The sequence below is a fragment of the Oncorhynchus masou genome, chromosome 24, assembly GCF_036934945.1.
Source record: "Oncorhynchus masou masou isolate Uvic2021 chromosome 24, UVic_Omas_1.1, whole genome shotgun sequence".
NCBI classification, from domain to species: Eukaryota; Metazoa; Chordata; class Actinopteri; order Salmoniformes; family Salmonidae; genus Oncorhynchus; species Oncorhynchus masou.
Window position 1 is genome coordinate 81,588,454 of NC_088235.1, and position 22,203 is coordinate 81,610,656.

At 42.4% G+C, this 22,203-nt stretch overlaps 1 pseudogene; it reads left to right on the forward strand.

Annotated features, from left to right (window-relative positions):
- Nucleotides 1–724: 724 nt before the first annotated feature.
- LOC135512805 (transducin-like enhancer protein 1) overlaps nucleotides 725–22,203 on the forward strand; it is a 42,894-nt pseudogene continuing 21,415 nt past the window's right edge.

The following is a 22,203-nucleotide window of genomic DNA, read 5'->3' on the forward strand; positions in this document are numbered from 1 at the left end:
TAAAGATTTGTGCAACGACAGACGATTTGTGGGAGAGGAAATAAGGTATTTGAATACTGTAGGTCTACCCAACAACACTGCTTTATTCATCACTATCACTTCTAATACTCTAAAGGGTTAAATTGTCCTCTCAGCCGTTTCTGTGTACTTGATTGACGTTTGGAGCACTATGATGGCAGAATCCTCCAATCAACAAACGGTCAGTGTCCCCACGTGGGTATTCTCAATACTCATTGGTTACTTGCATCAGTGTTGATTGTGGATGTGTCGAGCCCCACGTGGAGATTTTATTCAATCATTGAACAATTCCATTGCACCCCCCTTTCTATTGAACATTTTACAGGTACTGTATATAAAATAATAGCATTGTTAATATAGGAGTCTCAAATTACCCAAAAATACAATACAAAGGGGTGTTCAATTATATGGCTACACGAATTAACCGATTTGAGAAGCACATGTACAATCATGATGAGAAAATGAACAAGGAAGTTTATTTTACTAATATCATTAGACTATTTATACAAGAGCACTGGTCAGAAATGGTTTAGGTCTAAAAAACGGTTTTGGCCTTAAAATGTTAGGGATTAATCTGTCATTAGACTCAGTAGACTTGATGCTGTTCATAAATAAGGAACAAATGATAAACCTTGGATCCAGTCCTAGGCTGGCTTGATCAACAGGAATAGATATATTCTCCCTTATCATTCTGTCTCAACAAATGTTTCTCTCTCAAGAAAACAACTCATAGCATTGAAGATCAGGCGAGGATCAGAAAATGAGGGATTGAGAGGAAAGCAAAGCGAAAGGAGTAGGCTAGTATAGAGCAACCAACGAGACAAAAGAGACTGCATTGAATGTGGTGGTTTCCGTCTCGGAAGCCACATAATATAGCCACATTTTCTCTTTATTCTAGACGGTGAGATTACACCGGGGAGAGGACCATTTACTTGAAGAGAAGGTGAAATTCTACTCTTTCGAAGTGCGTAGTCACGAGGACTCTAAACATCTAGTCGCGGACTGGGTGCATCTTTACTACATCGAGTGTTCTTTTTCTGTGGGTTGGAGATCGACCAGAACAAAGGGAGTCTTGAGCAAGGAGTGAGTGAGCGAGCCGAGCCCCATTAGTCATTACCGCCTCTGAAACCAGGCCAAATGCGTCTCTGAAAGCGACAATATACAGTTTTCTCAATTTCTGTCCGAATATTTTTGCCCATAAGAGGAAGAAGATTACAAAAACATCAATCGGCGCCCAAAATGTTTCCTCAAAATCGACCCCCGGTAAGTAGGCTAATATTAACATGTAACATTCGGTAATGGCTCTCTTCCAGCTATTCTATAAAGCCACAGCGATCCAGAAATTCTTATTAAACCCTTGTTTGTCTATTGAAGAGAGTTTATTTGAAAACAGTGAAACAACTTGAGTAAGAATGCATACAGAGGTGCCATAAACTTACTACATGAGGGATTGTTACATTGTGTCTCTTTGTCATTGTATCCATGCTATTTGTATCCGGAATTCCTTTGTGGTCATGTTTGTCAAAAAGTAACATGCTGCAGTATTGTAAACCCAGAGTCAATCTACGTTTAACATTTCAACGATGGGGGGTGTAAACTGAATCCGACATAGTGTGGATAATAACAGACCCATATTTGACCTAAGCAGAGGGGATTTATTCTGTCAGAATTTGGCAATTCTCAAAACAAGCATTTTTGTGAACCTCCTTGTGTGCAAATTTTGGCCTCCTGTTCTTGGTATTAACTTTCAAGTGTCAAATTAGACCATTCTACCTCGAGTTATCCCAAAAGCTATACTGTACTGGTCTAGGTTTGTTTGTCCTTTCCACACTCAGCAGTCTATTTGAGGGGTGAGTCAGCTATAGGCAAGGGCTTGGGTTATTGACACTTACTAAATGACCTACTCCAGTAAAGTGTCACTTATTGTTTTCAACAATTCATTTTTCTCTCTTGCATTCATCTCATTGCTGATGTGTTTGCTTTTGATTGTTTGATTTGAACACAAGTATCTGGCAGTCTATAAATGAGGCCTGGACACCCATTATTAGGAACTGCAATCTGAATTGACTTTGAATTGTTAACTAAATATTTGTGCTATAAGCTCAGCCCATGTCACATTATGTGTATAAAAAAAATAGTGTTCTGGATGTACCAGTTCTGTGGAATCAATACGACATTTCAACAGGCAGGAGGGCAAAAACACTGTACATGCCATTCATATAAAGTAGCCTATCAAAAAAAGCTCCTATTTTAAAACCGAGTAACCCTTGTCCCTCCCTCATGCCACCATATACCCCACCCTGAGGGAGAGTGCTTTCACATTCATGTCTTCCTAGGGATGGAGATTAAGCTGCTAAGTATGACGCCATGGTCAATGGTCAGAGGCAGAGGTTGATGGGGCACCATTGTCCTTAGAACACATGTAGGCTAAGTTCTGACCTTTTCCCGTAATGTCATTTATAATCAATGAAACCTTGTACTTTGATAGTAGTGGGTACAAATTCATTCTACAAGTTATTTTGAGCTCTCTTCCGCTGCCTCCTGAAAGGACATTCTACCTCTCCAGATTGTGTTTTCTCTCCATACCAAGCCCATAGTACCCTAACAGAACAGATCTATACAGACCTTGTGTTCCCCCAGCCAGCTGTGCAGCTGACTGACTAGGAGAGAACTCAACAGAATGTGGGGCTGTGGTTCCAATCTCTCTCATCCACCAACTCCGCAGTCCACAATACATCCCCCGGGAAGCTAGCTACCAACCACAGCTCAAATATATGGTTATGCATCCTGGAGGGGGAGAGAAAGCACGGGTTCGGTTTCAGTTCAACCACAACCGACTTGAAACACTGTGAAAGCTTGTCGCTCCAAAGTCATTGGCTTCCATTAAGGCCTGTTTTGGAAATCCCAGGGAAACTATATAGTAATTTTATGTGGAACACATGGTAGAGGGTGTATTTCGCTACACCCGCAATAACATCTGCTAAATATGTGTATGTGACCAATAATGTGATTTGATGACGTGACCGAATATACAGCCTGAAATGTGCATTCGGTCTAGTCGTTTTTTTTAAAAAGGTCTCAAAACCTTGTTTTGTCTGAGGGAAGCCATGCATGAAGTTCAATTGATCTTTAGGTAAACACCTGAGATGCAGAAGTCTGAAACCTTCTTCATTTGGTTACATAGCAGTGAGCCATTGATTTGATAACCTTTGCTGTGGTGGGCAGACTGCTTAGTGTAGTCAGACATTGGTGACCAGCTCCACCTTGCAGTTCCTGGAAATCAGCATAATGCGGACTAGTAGTAGAGTTATCAGCACTGCTGTCCTCAATGCTTAGCATCCAGTTCCCTTTAGGTCAGATCACTTAATAAAACACAGCTAGGTCAATGCTCCACTACACAGGTCAGGCTGTAGAGTGTAGATGATCTACCATCACACCTAATGATTAAGAGATCTGTCACTCAGTCACAGGAGAGGAAATCTGGCCTCCTGAGGGTTTGAAATCTGAAAAATCCCATCATCACCTCCACTGGCTTCGAAGCTGCCTAATAGTGCTTCAGGGCATTTCCATGTAAAAGGAACCACGAGCACCAGGGCATTTCCATGTTAAAGGATCCATGAGCACCAACTTGAGGTTCATATGAGCACATACAGTTGGTGTCAAATGAAAGCTGAGTATATTGTTTGGAAAGTATATATACCCTTTTCAACCATTTTCCATCCCAAAAAATGTCATGAGCATTGCGTTGATTTCTGCCCAAACAGACTAAAAAGGTTAGTGAAGACAACTAACATCAACAATTTTATATTAGTTTTGCACAAATGATTTGCCTTCTCTAAGTTTTAAGAAATATTGCCTGGTATAAAGTCAGTCTGTTACCAAAAAAACATGGGTATTTATTTTACCAAAAGGTAACATGTAGTATGTAAAGAAAGAAAATAAGTGAGCCTCCACCCCCAACCTTCCACCCCATTCTCCCTACCCATCCAACATGTCTCCATCCATTCCCCCAACCATCCAACATGTCTCCATCCACAACCCCAACCATCCAACATGTCTCCATCCACAACCCCAACCATCCAACATGTCTCCCTAGCAGCTAGGGTTGCTTGTCTGCCACACCTACCCCTGTACTGTACTGAACTCTACTCTACTGTGCTTTACTGGGCTGTACTGTGAGTCCAAACTTGTGAAACAACTCTATGATCTGTACAAATGTGGTCTTATTTGGGGTTGGAGCTCATTACAATAATAACCCGTGTCAAATAATACCCAAACATGCAAAGGAGGGTATTACATATTTCTACCTTTGTGTACCTATTCAGCATGCATCACCATGACATTCATAATGATGCATTTCAGTGTAGTACACATCAGGGACCAATGATGTCATTCTGTTACCATCATTCTGTTACCAGGTGTTAGTTAATTTCACTTGCTGTAGTTCAAGACCCAAAATATTTATTTATTTATTTTTACTCCATGTCACATCGTAGCTGACATCTTTGAGTGAATTTCAGGAAAACTTGATCACTTATAACTAATGGAGATTTTACCAACATTCTTTTACCAAACTTTACATCGGCACTGTGTTTTTATTAAATGCTCAATGCAGCCATTTGTTATAACAATATCAAATCATTTCTGGGTAACAAATAAGTACCTATCTGTAATAGTTTTGATTAAAATGGTCAAAAATAAACAATATCTTTTTTTTTGCAAAAAAAATAGTTTCTGAAGCAAAACTTTTGCTAGGACTGCCTGGGAGTGGTCTGAATGGGGAGGGGAAAGCTAGCTGTTATTGCCAGATAGGTTTGGAACTCTTTGTTATTGGTCTATTGACCATTTATAAACTGGGTGGTTCGAGTCCTGAATGCTGATTGGCTGACAGCTGTGGTATATCAGACCGTATACCACAGTATGACAAAACATTTATTTTTACTGCTCTAATTAGGTTGGTAACCAGTTTTATAATAGCAATAAGGCACCTCGGGGGATGTGATATATGGCCAATATACCACGGCTAAGGGCTGTGTCCAGGCACTCTGTGTTGCGTCATGCACAAGAACAGCCCTTAGTCATGGTATATTGGCCAGATACCACATCTCCTTGGGTGTTATTGCTTATATGTACCACCTGGTGATGTCACTAGGCAAGCCGAAACTCCCACCCATACAAACCTGTGTAGATTCTATTTTCAAACAGCAACTATCAGAAAATAAATTCACACTTTTTTACAGTGTTTGGTTTCATCAGCTGTTGTAAAATATTTAACAAAACACAGGAAAACAGAATTTTGACTGCAACTGGGCCTTTTGTTTGGAAATGTTATTTGGAAATATTTAAAAGTAGTCATTGTGTGTTGAGTTGTATGGTTTGTTTAACTTTGCAATCTATGGTTTTACAAGTGAAATATTGGGAGTCATTCTGTTATCGTGGAATTGCACTTCATAATCAGTCTTTATGTACACGGATCCCCCTCATCCTCTGAGGTCCAGGAAATATGCCAGCAGGCTCCTGGAGTTCTGTTGGCCCAGTCAGCAGATCCTCCTGCTCTCCCATCAGGCCCTGATTGATCTAGGACTCCCACTGGGCTGATTCTGGAAGGATCCGCTTCATCAGGGCTGGGCTGGGGAGGGAAGGGAAGGGCTGTGGAAAGCAGGGAGGCAGGCAGAAGGACAGAGGGAGGGATGACTTGCCCCCACAGACCCAGCGTGAGTGCGGCACTTCCTGTAACCCAGCTTGCTTTAGCTCTTTATTTCCAGTGTTGTCCTTGAGAGGAGCTCAGCTATCGATTTAGACGGCCGCCTGCCTGCTAGTCACAGCCAACGATTATCCTGCACGAGAGAGAGAGCAATAGAAAGGTTTCTGGGCTAGGTTTACACAAGTTCTGGAAGTGTGGAGTTTAAGTCTGGGCTATGGAAGGAACAAACAGGCTGTGGGTGGGCTACCTAATGAAGGAAGGCACCTACAGCAATTTACACAGCTGACAACCAAACTGTTCTGCAGTGCTAATGAACTATGACAGCAGGGAAATTTGAATAACGAGATTTCAGGAGGCGAGAGAGAGGGGGGAGGGGAGAAGAAGAAAGATGTGTGGCGCTAATGAAACGGGTGCCTAGCAGCCCTCTCCTAACTGAGAGAAGAAGTGATAGAGATTACTGGGGCATTTCTCTCACTTACTCACTCACGTCCACAGCAGAGCAGAGAGATGCTGGAGGTTGGGATCAATTGTGAGTGTGTGCGCTTATGTGTCACTGCCAGTGAGGTGCTTTAAAATGCAAATAACTGGTTTGTTGTTGACAATCATATTTGAATAATTTGATATGAGGCTTGAACTTCAAACGCTTTCTGCTAGGACAATAAATTGCCATGTTTCACGGTTGTTATGTTTAGTCCCTAGGGGATGCTTGAGTGGTGGGGGGTGGAGGGCGGTGGGGGCTGCTTCCCTTCTATGGTTCTCAGCTGGTGGACTGGGTTAGGTTAGGTCTTTCATGCCTTCCTTTCCAATACTGTGTCCCCAGAGACAGACAGACAGACAGACAGGCAGTGGCCCAGCAGAATGGGAGCATGGTGGGTGTTTACTCGTAATGATCTGCTCTGTGGGAAAGCACAGTGTAATTAGCAGGCTGGTTCATTGGCTAGACTGGTTTACAGTTCCTCTGCTGTAGGAGAGTGGGTGGAAGACTGCTGTGCCTAATATAGGACAGACAGGAAGGCATGCTTCTTTGCTTCAGTCACCTTATGTGGAATCATCAAGTAGAATACTTTTAATATAGTCAAACTACTGCCTGGTTACCTATGAGGCCAAGGTAATACTCCTAATTAATTACCCAAAACCGGCAAATTCGTTCAGCCACATTGTGTGTTTATTACCACACTTACATCCACAGTTTTAGTGCACGTAAAGCCATACCGTATCACGCTGGCTGTGATGGAAACAGGAAGTTTCAGTAGGATTTTACAAATGCCGACAGACAATTTGTTAGTTCAAAATGGTGGGATCTTTTTATGTCGAACAAATTACGTGCTGGAAATTCCTTATAAATAAATATTGACATAATAACAATGGTGGAAAAAGTAGCCAATTGTCATACTTGAGTCAAAGTTAAAGATACCTTAATTGAAAATTATTCAAGTGAAAGTCACTCAGTAAAATACTACATGAGTAAAAGTCAAAGTATTTTTTGTTTTAAATATACATAAGTATCCAAATTAAATGTAATTGCTAAAATATACTTAAGTATCAAAAGTAAAAGTACAAATTTCAAATTCCATATATTAAGCAATCCAGATGGCACCATTATTATTTATTTTTTATTGATAGCCAGGGGAACATCCAAACTAAGCATGTGTGTTTAATGAGTCTGCCAGATCAGAGGCAGTAGATCAGAGGCAGTAGGGATGACCAGTGTGGTTCTCTTGATAAGTGTGTAAATTGGACCATTTTCGTATCCTGCTCAGCATTCAAAATGTAACAAGTACTTTTGGGTGTCAGGGGAAACTATGTAGTGTATCCGATTATAAGTACCTTGGCATCATAATGGATTCCAAACTCATTTTAAAAAGCAGATGAAAAAGGTAACTCAAATAACCAAAGTCAACCTAGCTAATTTCCAATTATTAACAAAATTGTTTGACTACAGAGGTAGCAAAACTGTACTTCAAATCTATGATTCTCCCCCACTTAACATACTGCACTTCAAATCTATGATTCTCCCCCAATTAACATACTGCTTGACTAGTTGGGCCCAAGTTTGTACAACTTAAAACCCATTCAGTCTGTGTACAAACAGGCTCTCAAAGTGCTTAATAGGAAGCCCAATAGCCATCATCACTGTTACATCCTCAGAATACACTGATGCATGTCTTTGTATTCAAGATCCTAAATGGCCTAACTCCCCTCCACTCAGTACTTTTGTTAAACTGAAACCCCATGGCAGCAGATCCCCAAGGTCTGCCATGAGAGGTGACTGACTAAAGGTGCTTTTCCTTAAGGGAACAATACAATCTGCTTTCTCTGTGAAAGCTTCCCATGTCTGGAATGCACTGACACCAGAGACACACACAACTGCATCACCTATCACACCTTAACAAAAAACACAAAGACATGGCTAAAGGCCAATCAGACTTGTGAACATAATCCTTAGCTGTGTATTGCCGATTTCCACGTCTGTTGTCTGTAGCTTGTGAGGTGTGGAAACACCTTGTTGCTTTTATGTGTTTTGTTGCTTTTTGTGCTATTGCTCTATCTACATGCTACGTGTTGCTTGTCCTATGTTGTTCTGTCTACATGCTACGTGTTTCTTGTCCTATGTTGTTCTGTCTACATGCTACGTGTTGCTTGTCCTATGTTGTTCTGTCTACATGCTACGTGTTGCTTGTCCTATGTTGTTCTGTCTGCATGCTACGTGTTGCTTGTCCTATGTTCTGTCTACATGCTACGTGTTGCTTGTCCTATGTTGTTCTGTCTACATGCTACGTGTTGCTTGTCCTATGTTCTGTCTGCATGCTACGTGTTGCTTGTCCTATGTTGTTCTGTCTACATGCTACGTGTTGCTTGTCCTATGTTGTTCTGTCTACATGCTACGTGTTGCTTGTCCTATGTTCTGTCTGCATGCTACGTGTTGCTTGTCCGATGGTGTTCTGTCTGCATGCTACGTGTTGCTTGTCCGATGTTGTTCTGTCTGCATGCTCCGTGTTGCTTGTCCTATGTTGTTCTGTCTGCATGCTACGTGTTGCTTGTCCTATGTTGTTCTGTCTGCATGCTACGTGTTGCTTGTCCTATGTTGTTCTGTCTGCATGCTACGTGTTGCTTGTCCTATGTTGTTCTGTATGTGCTCACTGCTCATTGGGACCGAGGTAGAAAATTAGCCAGCTGGCTAAAACCAGCACTTTTACTGAAATGTTGATTAATGTGCACTGTCCCTGTAAAAATAAACTAAAATCAACTCAAGTGAAAGTTTTCAAAAATATATAAATACCCCCCCAAAAACGACTTAAGTAGTACTTTAAAGTATATTTACTTAAGTACTTTACAACACTGCATAATAACCATCATATCAAAGAAGAACTTGGAGTCATGCGACGACATGTGTGGTCCTCCCACTACGACTTGGGAAATCATGCAGTTTATTTGGCTACATATGAAAAATGTTACGATGACCTTCACAAGGTGATGAAAGTGCAAAGTGATGCGCTTGATGCTTCTTTCCAATAAATTGAGGGATGACATTCTGATGACATGATGATCGATGCTTTGCTGGCGTTTGACAAATTAAAATGATCTTGCTCTTTTGTCCAAAATAATCTCATCATGTAGGCTATACCTGCACTGTATCTGTGAGCTGTTGGCTCGAGCACACCCGCCAATAACAGAGTGGGCATATTCGCTATATATCTTACCATTTTTTTGTGACAAACCCATCTGTAGAGTTAAATGCAATATGACTTGTATTTTTATTCAGTACGTGCTAATTTAACCGTAAAAGTAATTGTTTTATGTGCACTACCTCATCACGCACAGACTTCTATGCACAACAAGTCAATTTTATGAAATACATCTCTGGTGGGATAATGTGCATATTTTATTTGTGTGGAATTTAGAATTTTCGCATGAAAATCTATCGCCAGTTGGTTGGAAACCTGTCTTATGTCAGACAGAAATCATGTGATATTTAGGATGATAATGTGCGGTCTGGCCTTTAAATTAGGGATGCACGATATATCGGTGAACATATCGGTATCGGACGATATTAGCTAATAATGCCAACATCGGTATCAGCACGATGTCTAGTTTAACATCAATGACGTAATGACGCCACGTAAAATTTTGCGCTATACATGCAACACAACATTCTTAAACTAGCCCACAATGTCTGCTGTGTGGATCGAGCAGTCAACAAGTCAAGCGGTCATTTGAAAGAGTAACAAAATTTCAGCAAGACAACTCAAAGGCGAAATCCATTAAAGCCAAGATAATTGAATTCATTACCCTTGACAATCAACCATTCTCTGTCGTGGGGGAAGTTGGCTTTCGCCAAATGGTCGAGCACCGGTACACACTACAAAGTGCTCTATTTTTCAGATGTTTCCCTACCGGAGTTACACATTAATTGCAAATTATAAGGCATAATTTGTTCGACCGCAACTTCTGGTGTAGGTAGCTTTAGCTTGGTATCTAGCTAGCACCAATACTACCAGCCTGAAAACAATGACCAGTAAAAACTGCAGTCATTTTCATTATTCTTAGCAATGATTTGGGAATCCTTGTGAGTAAGTATTAGCTAGGTTGCTACTTGTTGTTCGCCTTTTGAAATTGAGCTTCAGTTCATGAAAATAAATAGCTAGCCAGCTACTTAACCCTGTTGCCCAAAGCTAATGCTATAAGTGGCCAGCTACCTTCATCTGGCTAGTGAGGCTCGACAGGACAGGGTTATGTGTTGTGATGCTAGCCACAATAAGGATTAGGGACAATAGTGAAATTTGCGGTTTGCCTTCAAAATAAGTGTAATTGACAGTGATGCAAATGAATACAAATAGTAAAATTATGCCATACTTTTATTTTGAAGGCTATAGTTGAAGGCTATATTAATCCAATAAGAACTGTCTTATAAATTAGGGTTATTTTAGGTGATGACACCTAGCTATATAGTTAGCTAGCTAACTATATAGCTACTGAAACATTGTCGTTTTTGGGGGAGAACATTGTTTGCATCCATGAGCTAGCTAGCTTTTTTTATGACCAGCACTGTAGGTGTGCGAGACAACTTTACCAGCATCATAGAATACATATCGACGAATCGTTGTGACACATCAAATACGCGTGATAGAGTAATCAATGTGTAATAACTACGCAAAAAATGTATGAACACGTTAAATTATTATGTGATGTGCAGTCATAATCAGGTTCTGATTGGTCAACCAGATTATTTGACATGTCAAATAGTAGTAAATAGTTAAAAAAATTGACACGCAAAGACTCAAACGGCATTCCATAGAAATCCTGGTTGAGAATGAAACGACTGAAAAAATGAACAATGAAAAAGCACAGCAAGTAAGTGAAAGAAATAGGTTTTGATTATGTTTTACTGGTAATGGAGACATACGTAAATGCCAGCAAAATTCAGTTTTGGTCAGTGTGATGTGTGTGTGTGTAACCTTTTATTTAACTAGGCAAATCGGTTAAGGACAAATTCTTATTTACAATGATGGCCTACCCTTGCCAAACCTGGACGACGCTGGGCCAATTGTGCACCGCCCAATGGGACTCCCAATCACAGCCGGATGTGATACAGCCTGGATTCGAACCAGGGACTGTAGTGACGCCTCTTGCACTTAGATGCAGGGCCTTAGACTGCTGCGTCCGTGTGTGTGTGTTAACTATTTAACTTTACTAGAATGCTTAAAAGGCCGCTAAAATTCTTCTAAAATTTGGAGTCATTGCAAATCAATTTGTGCCACTTGTGTTGCCTGGAGCTTGTGAATGGATTTAATAAATAGCCTGTAACCTCAGTTTGTTGTTGTTGTAGCCTTGTTATTGCGCAATTATTAATGGGTATGTTTAGTTAATGAAACTGGAAGTTATCGATTGTGATCATGGTCACAGTTCTATCGTATTGCAGATCAGCTGTTAGAATGCATTAGGTTGACAGTAACAGTCAGTCAGCTTAGGCTACAGGTAAAAAGAACCACTGGCTGTGGTTGACAATCATAGGCCTATTCAGTTCATATCCATATTATTCATATTTGATTCAGTGATTGAAATTACGTCCCCATCCTCGGTAGCCTATTCCAGCAGGCTATTGGGCAACAGAAGCGCTGCTTACCGTGAAAATCGCATCGCTATTCATGTCGAATGTCAATTAGAACTAAGCAAGCTGCTGAATCGTTCATCTTACATCTTGCCTAGGCTACTGTGTGTAGGTTATCTGAAGTGAGATGTAGGCCTAAGGGGCTATAGGCTACCTGCATCTAGCATACCAAACCATGGAAAAGTTGAATTACAATCATAAACCCAGTGTTTAGTCAGTAGGCCTAGCCTATACCAATTGAAAGTACATGTCGATCTCCCAAATTGGCCATTTATAACAGGTTCTAGTCATAATAAAGGCACAGTTGCCAGAAAATAGTCTAACGTTTTGTTTTTTAAAGTTTAATAAGGGCAAATTATTTTCTTTTGTGGCAATCAAATTAGTTTATTAGTCACATTTAGCTCGCAATAATTATTTTGATGGAAAACTGAATTTTGCATCTTAGGTCGTTAAAGTTAAGTTGAGGGTAGTTCTGAATCCGGTCGATAACGTTACAGAAAAAGGGTTTATTGGCTAACTGGGGCAACTCCTCTCTTGCTGCGAAAACATTTTGGGGGGGCTAGTTTTCAGGCCTTGTGGGCGAGTTTGAGTAGTCAACCCTGCATGCATGGAATGCCACACTTAGTTCCATAGCGAGAGTGTGTGTGTGTGTCCTTTGTGTATCTCTGCGCATGTGTGTGCCTGCATGGTGGGGGTTTTTCTGTGCATGTCTCCCTCACTATCTGTGTGCGTGCGTGTGTATTAGCACGTAGGCCTTTTTAATAGCAGCCAGACTCTCTATATGAAGCATCGGTAGTTTGCAGCAGGCTGAGTTTGCTGCCCTGCCAGCCTAGCTCCAGTCCAGCGCAGTCCTTCCTGGCTGGGAATCATGTCAACCCGGATGGCCCTGTTGGGCTTCCTCCTGCCTATTTAAAGGCCCATTGTAGACGATTTAGGCCTGATTTAGAGCCATTACGGTCCCGAGATGCCTCCACCTCCCCTCTCTTCCATTCCACCTCTTCACTCCTCTTTCCCACCACTCTACCTTTCCCAGCCTGGGCCTGATTTAATTAGTACATTTATTGATTGATATAATTTATTTAAGTATCATACACCTACCATTGCCCAGCCCACATGGGTTTACAAGACACTACTGAACAAAATAACATTTAGCAAATTCTACCCATACAATTGACTTAGTCCTTGCTGAGCTCGACCAGGGCAGATTATTAGGGGACTCAGGGGAAGGAGGTGGCTGATCAGATGGCAGCCTGACTCTGCCTATGGCTTCTTTACAGGGATGGTGCCCTTTAGCCTCTGGACCTGAACTGTACTGGTCTTCCTGGCAGGATGGAAAGCACATGGCTGTTTTTGAGCTCGTCACATTCCCTGCCTTCCTATAAGGCCAAACAGAATCAGTTGGAGTAATCAGAGGGATTGTATTTTACTGGAGAATAAATGTAGAGTTGAAGAGATCACTGTCTATCTGTTTGCCTGCCTGCCTGGCTGGGTTGGTGATTGAGTAATCCCATGGTGGCCAGGTCTACAGTGTGACCTCTGACATCGCACACTAAATCAGAGCAGCTGACCAGCGAGGTAGAGGGGTCAGAGTCATCTGACTGACTGCTAATGAAGGACCAGCTCTGCTCCGCAGCGCTCCACTCTTTCATGTTGTTGTTTCCATGAGGGGCCACAGGGGTCTGCTTGCGTGCCTGCATGTATCTACTCTGACGTTGGCCTGAATCATAACAAGCCCTGTGCTTAGGAGCCAGAATGGCTGATGTTAGCAGAAGCCAAGGCAGAAGTTTCCTGTCTTAATACATTTCCTCCATCGCTGAGCGCAACTACACTCCACTACTGTCAGCCTCGATCCCACACTCCCCATTTCTGTCTGAGGGAGGCTCTCTGCACCTGTTCTTTGGGGCACGTACACACTGAGGTGAAAAGCAAAAAAAAAAGGGAGAGTGGAAAATGGAGAGTTAGAGAGAGAGAGAGAAGGGCAGTATTCTCCCTCCCTCTCCTCCTTCCACAAAATGGCCTTGGTGCTCTTGTTCCTGAGGCTCCTTTCTCTGGCCTGTGAAGAGTAATTGGGGGGTGTGTGCGAAAGTGAACGAGAGACTGCATGTGTGCCTGTGTTGTGTGCCCGTGTGTGTGCCCCTGCCTGTTCTCTGAAAGGGAGTATCTGGCCAGCAGATTGAGTTGGATTGCAGGCAGGCAGGGGAGAGGAGCTCGTTAGAGGCTGAACAATGAGCAACCCCTCTCCTGAACCTCAGTGGACCCCGCTCTGTTTTGTTCTCCCCACCAGACGTAGCACTGTTCCTCTCCCCCTCCCCCACATACCCTCACAGACCTGGCATCTCTCTGTCACTCTCGCACGCATCTACATGTACGCTTATACAGTGGGGTCAGAAGTTGTTGATACAATTGTTAAAGATGAGCAAAAATGACTCAAATAATACATTCAAATACGGAGCTTTATTGTATGCACAGAAAATGGGGAAATTATTTATACTAATACAATTGCTCAGAGAGATTTTGTTTAACAAGTAATGTATTTTTGTTCTCAAAGGTACAGGTCAAAAATTTTAACACCTGTTTTCAATACCTTGCAAAACCTCACCCTGTGAGGATAATCAAATGGCCACCGGACTATTACATTGACCCCCACCTCCATTTGTTTGTACACTGGTACCACTCTCTGTTTATTATCTATGCATAGTCACTTACATTTACATTTAAGTCATTTGGCAGACGCTCTTATCCCCTACCTACATGTACAAATGACCTCTAACCTGTACCCCCGCATACTGACTCGGTACCGGTACCCCCTGTATATAGCCTCGTTATTGTTACTTTATATTCTTTTTTTCTTTTTTAAACGTTATTTGGTAAACATTTTCTTAAATCTTCTTGAACTGCACTGTTGGTTAAGGACTTGTAAGTAAGCATTTCACGGTAAGGTCTACACTTGTTTTATTTGCCGCATGTGACAAAGTTTGATTTGATAATGGCAATGAGCCTTTTTCTAAAATGTTTTATGAGATTGGAGAACACTTTGAGAGAGATCTTAGACCATTCCTCTATACATTCTAGATCCTTGATATCCTTCTGTCTGCGCTTATGAGCGGCCCTCTTCAATTCAAACCACAGGTTTTCAATGGGGTTCAAGTCTGGAGACTTAAAGTTGATTTTTGTGGTCAATTAACCATTTATTTGTGAATTTTGATGTGGGCTTTGAGTTTTTGACATGTTGGAGATCCACTTGTGGCAAAGTTTCAGCCTTCTGTAATGCTGAGCGATTAGTGCTTTTTAAAAGTTTTATCAGTTTTCGGTTTGTTCTTTCTTCGGACATTAAATGCACTATGCATTATGTGGGTTGAATGCTGTAACAACACAGAATAACACAATGAATAAAAGTCCCATCGTGGTAGTGACTGTCCATTACTGCTTATCACTTATTAACCAGCATTTATTCACATCACTTTAATAAAATATTTGTTGTATATTTTGTTTTATTTGATGACTTATTTAATTCCAAGTCATCTCATCGCTATAGAGCTGCTGTCTGGAAAAATCCCTATTTTAGTAGTTCTTCAAAGTAAATAAGGCAGAATTGTATTACTGCTGAAGACCAACTATCAACCACTCATGTACTTTCAGGTAGAGAGAGCCCCACAATGCAACTCTCACACGTTCTATCTCGGTCAATGAGGTGTCAGTGTCTGTTCCACACAGACCAAGACCAGACTAGTATGGATTATGGTCATTGTAGTTAGTGTAGCATTGGAAATGTAGTAATTATGTAGAATATTGGCCTATTAAACCCACCACTAGTATGCGTGGCCAAAGAGCCCTATTATCATTTAATCTGACCATAGCACCGGTACCAATCCAAGTGCCAATGATGTTTAGCTAACTCCAGGTGTTTACATTTGTTGGGTGACATTAAAATGGAGCACTTTGGCCATGCACATCGGTGGTGAGTTTTGTGTCGAAAAAAGGTGCATATGCAGGAAATAAACCAATACCTACTGTAAAATATTATCTTTGATGTTATGGGGCCCTTGTTAAGGTTAATGGCATGAACTTTGCCCAGTACCAGGATGTTTTAGCCAAGTGGCAACGAGTAGATCTTCCATCAAGACAATAACCCCAAGTACACACTTGAACCCCACTGAAAATCTGTGGTTTAAATTGAAGGGGGGCCGTCCATAAGCGCTGACGAAGGATGTCAAGAATCTGGAATGATTCTGTATGGAGGAATGTTATCCAATCTCATGAAACATTTTAGAAAAAAGCTCAGTGCTGTTATCCTCACAAGGTGAGGTATTGAAAACAGAGGTGTCAATGTTTTTGACCCCTACCTTTTGAGAAAACAAATGTTTAGTAAATAAGAAATCTTTCTCTGAGCAATTTGTAATAGCATAAAATAATATAATTTCCCCTTCGTTTTTTGTGTGTCTTCCTCAAAGGTGTCAATTTCGGGCTCCACTGTGTGCATGTACACTGAGTGTACAAAACATTAGGAACACCTCTTCCATGACAGACTGACCAGGTGAAAGCTATGCTCCCTTTTAGGTGTAACTTGTTAAATCCACTTCAATCAGTGTAGATGAAGGGGAGGAGACAGATTAAATAAGGTTTTTTAAGCATAGAGACAATTGAGACATGGATTGTTATGTGGGGCAATCTGAGGGTAAATGGGCAAGACAAAAGATTTGTGCCTTTATATAAGGAATTGTAGTAGGTGCCAGGCGCATCGATTTTGAGTGTCAAGAACTGCAGCGCTGCTGGGTTGTTCACACTCAACAGTTTCCCGTGTGTATCAAGAATAGTCCACCACCCAAAGGACATCCAGTCAATTTGGAAGCATTGGAATTAACATGGGCCGGAATGCTTTCGACACCTTGTAGACTCCATGCCATGACGAATTGAGGCTGTTCTGAGGGCAAAAGGGGGTGCAACTCAATATTTGGAAGATGTACATGTACACTAGCGTTTAAAAGTTTTGGGTCACTTAGAAATGTTTTTTTTTTTTTTTAAGAAAAGCACTTTTTTTGTCCATTTTAAAATAACATCAAATTGATCAGAAATGCAGTGTAGACATTTTTAATGTTGTAAATGACTTGTAGCTGGATTTTTTTTTTAATGGAATATCTACATATGTGTACAGAGGCCCATTATCTTATCAGCAACCATCACACCTGTGTTCCAATGGTACGTTGTTAGCTAATCCAAGTTTATCATTTTAAAAGGCCAATTGATCATTTGAAAACCCTTTTGCAGTTATGTTAGCACATCTGAAAACTGTTGTCCTGATTTAAAGAAGCAATTAAACTGGCCTTATTTAGACTAGTTTAGGCGGCAGGGTAGCCTAGTGGTTAGAGCGTTGGACTAGTAACCGAAAGGTTGCAAGTTCAAATCCCCGAGCTGAAAAGGTACAAATCTGTCGTTCTGCCCCTGAACAGGCAGTTAACCCACTGTTCCTAGGCCGTCATTGAAAATAAGAATTTGTTCTTAACTGACTTGCCTAGTAAAATAAAGGTAATAAAAAATAAAAATAAAATCTGGAGCTCAAAATGGCCAGAAACAAATAACTTTCTTCTGAAACTTGTCAGTCTATTCTTGTTCTGGGAAATTATGGCTATTCCATGCGAGAAACTGAAGATCTCATACAACCATGTGTACTACTCCCTTCACAGAACAGCGCAAACTGGCCCTAACCAGAATAGAAAGAGGATTGGGATTCAGCTTTATTAAATAGTACCCGCAAAACACCCGTCTCAACGTCAACAGTGAAGAGGCGACTCCGGGATGCTGGCTTCTAGGCAGAGCTGCAAAGAAAAATCCATATCTCAGACTGACTAATAAAAAGAAAGGATTAAGATGGTTAAAGGAACACAGACACTGGACAGAGGAACTCTGCCTAGAAGGCCAGCATCCCGGAGTCACCTCTTCACTGTTGACATTGAGACTGGTGTTTTGCGGGTACTATTTGATGAAGCTGCCAGTTGAGGACTTGAGGCGTCTGTTTCTCAAACAGACACTAATGTACTTGTCCTCTTGCTCAGTTGTGCACCGGGGCCTCCCTTCTTTCTATTCTGGTTAGTGCAAGTTTGCGCTGTTCTGTGAAGTTTATGTAGACATGGACACACTGTGTCTCATGCTAACATGCATACCTGTATGCTTTTTGTGGTGCTGTGCAGGTCCACACCGCATTCACATGCAGGACCCAGTGCTGAATACATTCAGCATGTCCGCTCTCTCGACCTCTCCCTTCCCCAGTTATCCTTCTCCACCAGGGAATCCAGCAGAATGAACAACCCTTGTACTCCATTTGACTAATGTCTAATGCTTCTGCATAGGGCACACGAGTGGAGCTAACCCACTCAATTATTTCCTATACACACAAACACACACACACATTGCCTCTCCTCTGTCCTCATCTGTAGCTTTAGCATCAGGGCAGTGGGGTTGGCCTCCATTGACAGAGAACCAGAGAGACAGACAAGAGAGCCACTAGCCCAGCGGTCAAACCCTTTGTCTGGCTGTCCTGCAGCATTACCCCTTAGGCCCTGCTAACTAATTGCTCAAAGCCCTGCAGAGAGGGGCCAGAGAGGAGGGCCAGGCTGTTGTGGGTACCACCCATGTGCTCTGATGGGGGTGTCCCCTATTCTCCCACTGTCTTTTCCTTCCTTTCTTCCAACCCAGACTTAAACATTAAACAAGTGTCTTAATCTGGTCAAGAGCCCCTTGTTCCCCTCTCCCTCCTGGTGTCCCTCACATATCTGGCCCTGACACTTTTTTTGTCACATCACAATGGTTCTTGACTCCCCTGGTTTCCGTACAGTCTCTCCCTCATCTTCCCTCCCCTCTCTGTGTGCAGATACATACCACACACGTGTCTTTCAGCTCTGTCCTTCAGCATCATGGCTCTCCAACTCACTCCCACTGTTCCCCATACAATCACATCTCTCATAGGACCCCCCCCACACACACACACACACAATTATTGTTTAGCACTCATCTGGTATTTGATTCATACATGAAGGATGTTGACCTAACTTGGAATGTAAACATGCAGTGATAAAATGGGTATGCGTATACCATTTCTGAGAATCTGAGAACATTGCCAAATCACTGCAAAATATATTAAGTATATAGTGGGTGTTGTCTGAAAGATATTCACATTTTTTTACAATTATATGCTCATAGTGCTTATTCTTTTTCTGCACAGGCACCTCTCCAGCCACCCCCTGGGTCCTCGGCGTCGGCAGCTGCAGCTTCGGGAACCCCCCAGGCCCTGAAGCTCACATACCCAGAGACCCTGGACCGCATCAAGGAGGAGTTCCAGTTCCTCCAGACCCAGTACCACAGGTACATAACCTCCCCTAGTAACCAAAAACACTGCAGCTCTCTCTCTCTCTCTCACACTCTCACACACACACACATACACATATACACACACACCAGTGGTTGGAGAACCGCTTCCATGACAAGAAGCGACCGTGGGTTGGTTATATACTAGATCTGTTCTAGAACGCCCACAAACCTCAGCTTTTTCTAAGGAGGAGATGTGAGAGAGACAGCAAAGTACATTGGAGAAAGGGGGCCAGGGAAAGGAAACAGAAGGAACCACAACAATGGATGGAGGCTCATAGGCTTTCTTCATCCTTTAGTTTGTAGATGAACTGGAACATGAGTCTTTCTACGTGTTTATGGGTTTCAATGCTTTGCAAGAGTTCTTGGCGTAGTTTGCTGGTGCTCTGTTGTTGGGGGAAGGAGTTTCAGAAGATTGAGACTTCACAACAATACAAAAATGTGTGTGTATCTGTGTGTGTTTGATGTGTGTGTCTTCCTGTATGTCTCTGTATCTGTGTGTTTGATGTGTGCTCTGATGTTGAGGAATGTAGCCAGAGAAGGCCTGAATAGCTTTGACTGTGGGACTCTAGCTGGCTGTTGCATCTCAGCCTGACTCCCAGCCAGCTCTGCTCTACCTCCCTCTGTTCTCTTGGCATACCTTCACACAGTCCCCCACTTTGATTCGACCAGCCAGAATTGGCTATTACACCCCCTCCCCCAGCTAACTCCTATTGTATGGCCCCCTTTCCCCCACCCTCCACTCCTCCCCACCAAGCCTCCAGCTCAAAGGCTCGCCATACAAACAGCGGGCCAGCGTTCAAACGGGCCTGGCTGATTCCAGACATACCTCTGGATCGCACTACGAGCGTCACCGCTGGCACTCAGCAGCCGGCCCAATCACAGTATCACACCACAGTCCAACAACCGTCTCTGAGCCAGAACACTGGCCTGGTCAGGCAGCAGCCCTGTTTCTCATAGCACCGCACTCCCTGCACCTGTCATAAAACATCTGAAGCATTAATAACGCAAAATATTATTTGGCAACAACCACGCTTGCTTGATTAACACTGAATCCATTATCTTCCAATGAATATATTGCATTCTGAGGCAGATTCTAGATTCTACTATAGCGTTCTATGGCAGCGAGCCACATGCAAATTGTTATGCAAAGCATGTTTAGGTAAGACACCAGTCTATTGGGTTAGGGGTGACCTGCTTAGCCTCCCTCAGCAGACACGAGCAAGCTGCAGGTCTCTCCCCACAGAGGATCTCATCAACACACTCTCCTCTATATTACAGTCCTATTACTGACAGACTAATCAGACTTACTCTGGGTAAAACACATGGCGTGCACACACAGACACACACGCACACAGAGACAGACAAGCTAAACGCAGCCTGACACACGCACACAGAGACAGACAAGCTAAACGCAGCCTGACACACAGATCTGGGCTAGAAATAGCAGGGCTTCGGTTAGTATTTTAGACCTATTGATCGTGGGTGGAGCCTGATTGCTGTTGCTAAAATGGATTAGGAGGCAGGAAAGAGACGGAGGTAAAGGGATTAGGAATGATGAGCTGTGTGTGTGTTTGCATGTCTCTCTCTCTTTGATTCTGTGTGTGTGTGCGCGTGTATCTCTTTCTGTGTGTGTGTGTGTGTGACACGAGATGCGGACCTTTTATAGAAGAGGAATATATTCATTAAACAGCTAGATGGGTGGGTCACCTATTGTACAGCTGTCACATTACTGCATGAAGTATACTTGTTTGTGCCTGCCAAGTTAGTTGTGTGTGGGTGGGTGTGTGTGCACTGTGTGTTCTGCAACTGCTCTTTAAACAACCTCTAATCAGCAGACTGAAGGGAGACAGTGAGAAGCTGCTGAAATATGAAGCTCTTGTCTCTCTCTCCACACACACACACACACACACACACACTAGTCGTCGTGACTGGGGAGTGTGTGACACAGAAACAGTTCCCATATGAACAGCAGCGTTGGCCCACATGTAGCCTAGTAAGTGTGTTGTTGTTTTGTATTGAGGTCTAGAGTGAAGGAGAGGCTTTCAGAATGTTAACATGCTGCCACTCAGGGAACACTCAAGAGCACACGCTCCTCTCTACTGCTCTGCAAGTATTTCACTGTTTGATACCAGGACTGTGCTCAAAACAGCAGTGTGTTTGTGTAACCAACTGTGTTGAGCAGATGAAACATTGGGTTTAAGATTAGGGAGGACCATTTTTTTCTATCACAACATATTGGATGACTGTCGTTCATATTCCATTCACCCAGTTCAATGTAACATCGATGGGTTTAGACTACTAAATTATATGAGAATTTGCCATTTACCCATCATGAAGTTGTTACAACCTAGCCCACAAATTAACATTTATAATGTGGGCGCACAGGTCGTGAGACAAATTGGAGTAATCAAGATGACACAGACAGTGATGCATTCAATACCACCTTGCACACTCTTGCCTGCATCTAGCTGATCTGACTTTCCCACAGCATCTTAAGGCTAAGGTCATCTTAGAACCATAGGATCCTAACGATGAACGTAACATTGGTAAACTGGGCCCCGGGGTGACTTTGTCCAAACAGTTGTTTTGCAACTAAAAATAGTTTCTATTGGACATATTCCGGTAGGTCCCCCCCTGTTTCGTTCAGTTCGCTTCTGTTTAAGAAATGTTTAGCAACAATCGGCGGAATGAATACACCCCTGATCACCCGCACACACAGTACACTTTCATAGCAGCCACATACAGCATCATCACTTTGCTCGCTGTATAATTCCTTTTCGCATCTATGCGCGCTCCTCATCTCACCTTTTCCCTTCGCATGTGGACTTAAGTTCACAGTTAAAATTCTGTGCTTTTAAGAAATTCTCTGGTTTTCCCTAAACCTCACACAATCGGAAGGGAATAAACAGGAAATCTGGACTCCTACAAGCAGGATTTCTGGGAAACCAGTGATTTTATTGAAAATTCCTGGAATTTTGCAACCCTAGTGACTGAGCATGTGTTTCGTGGG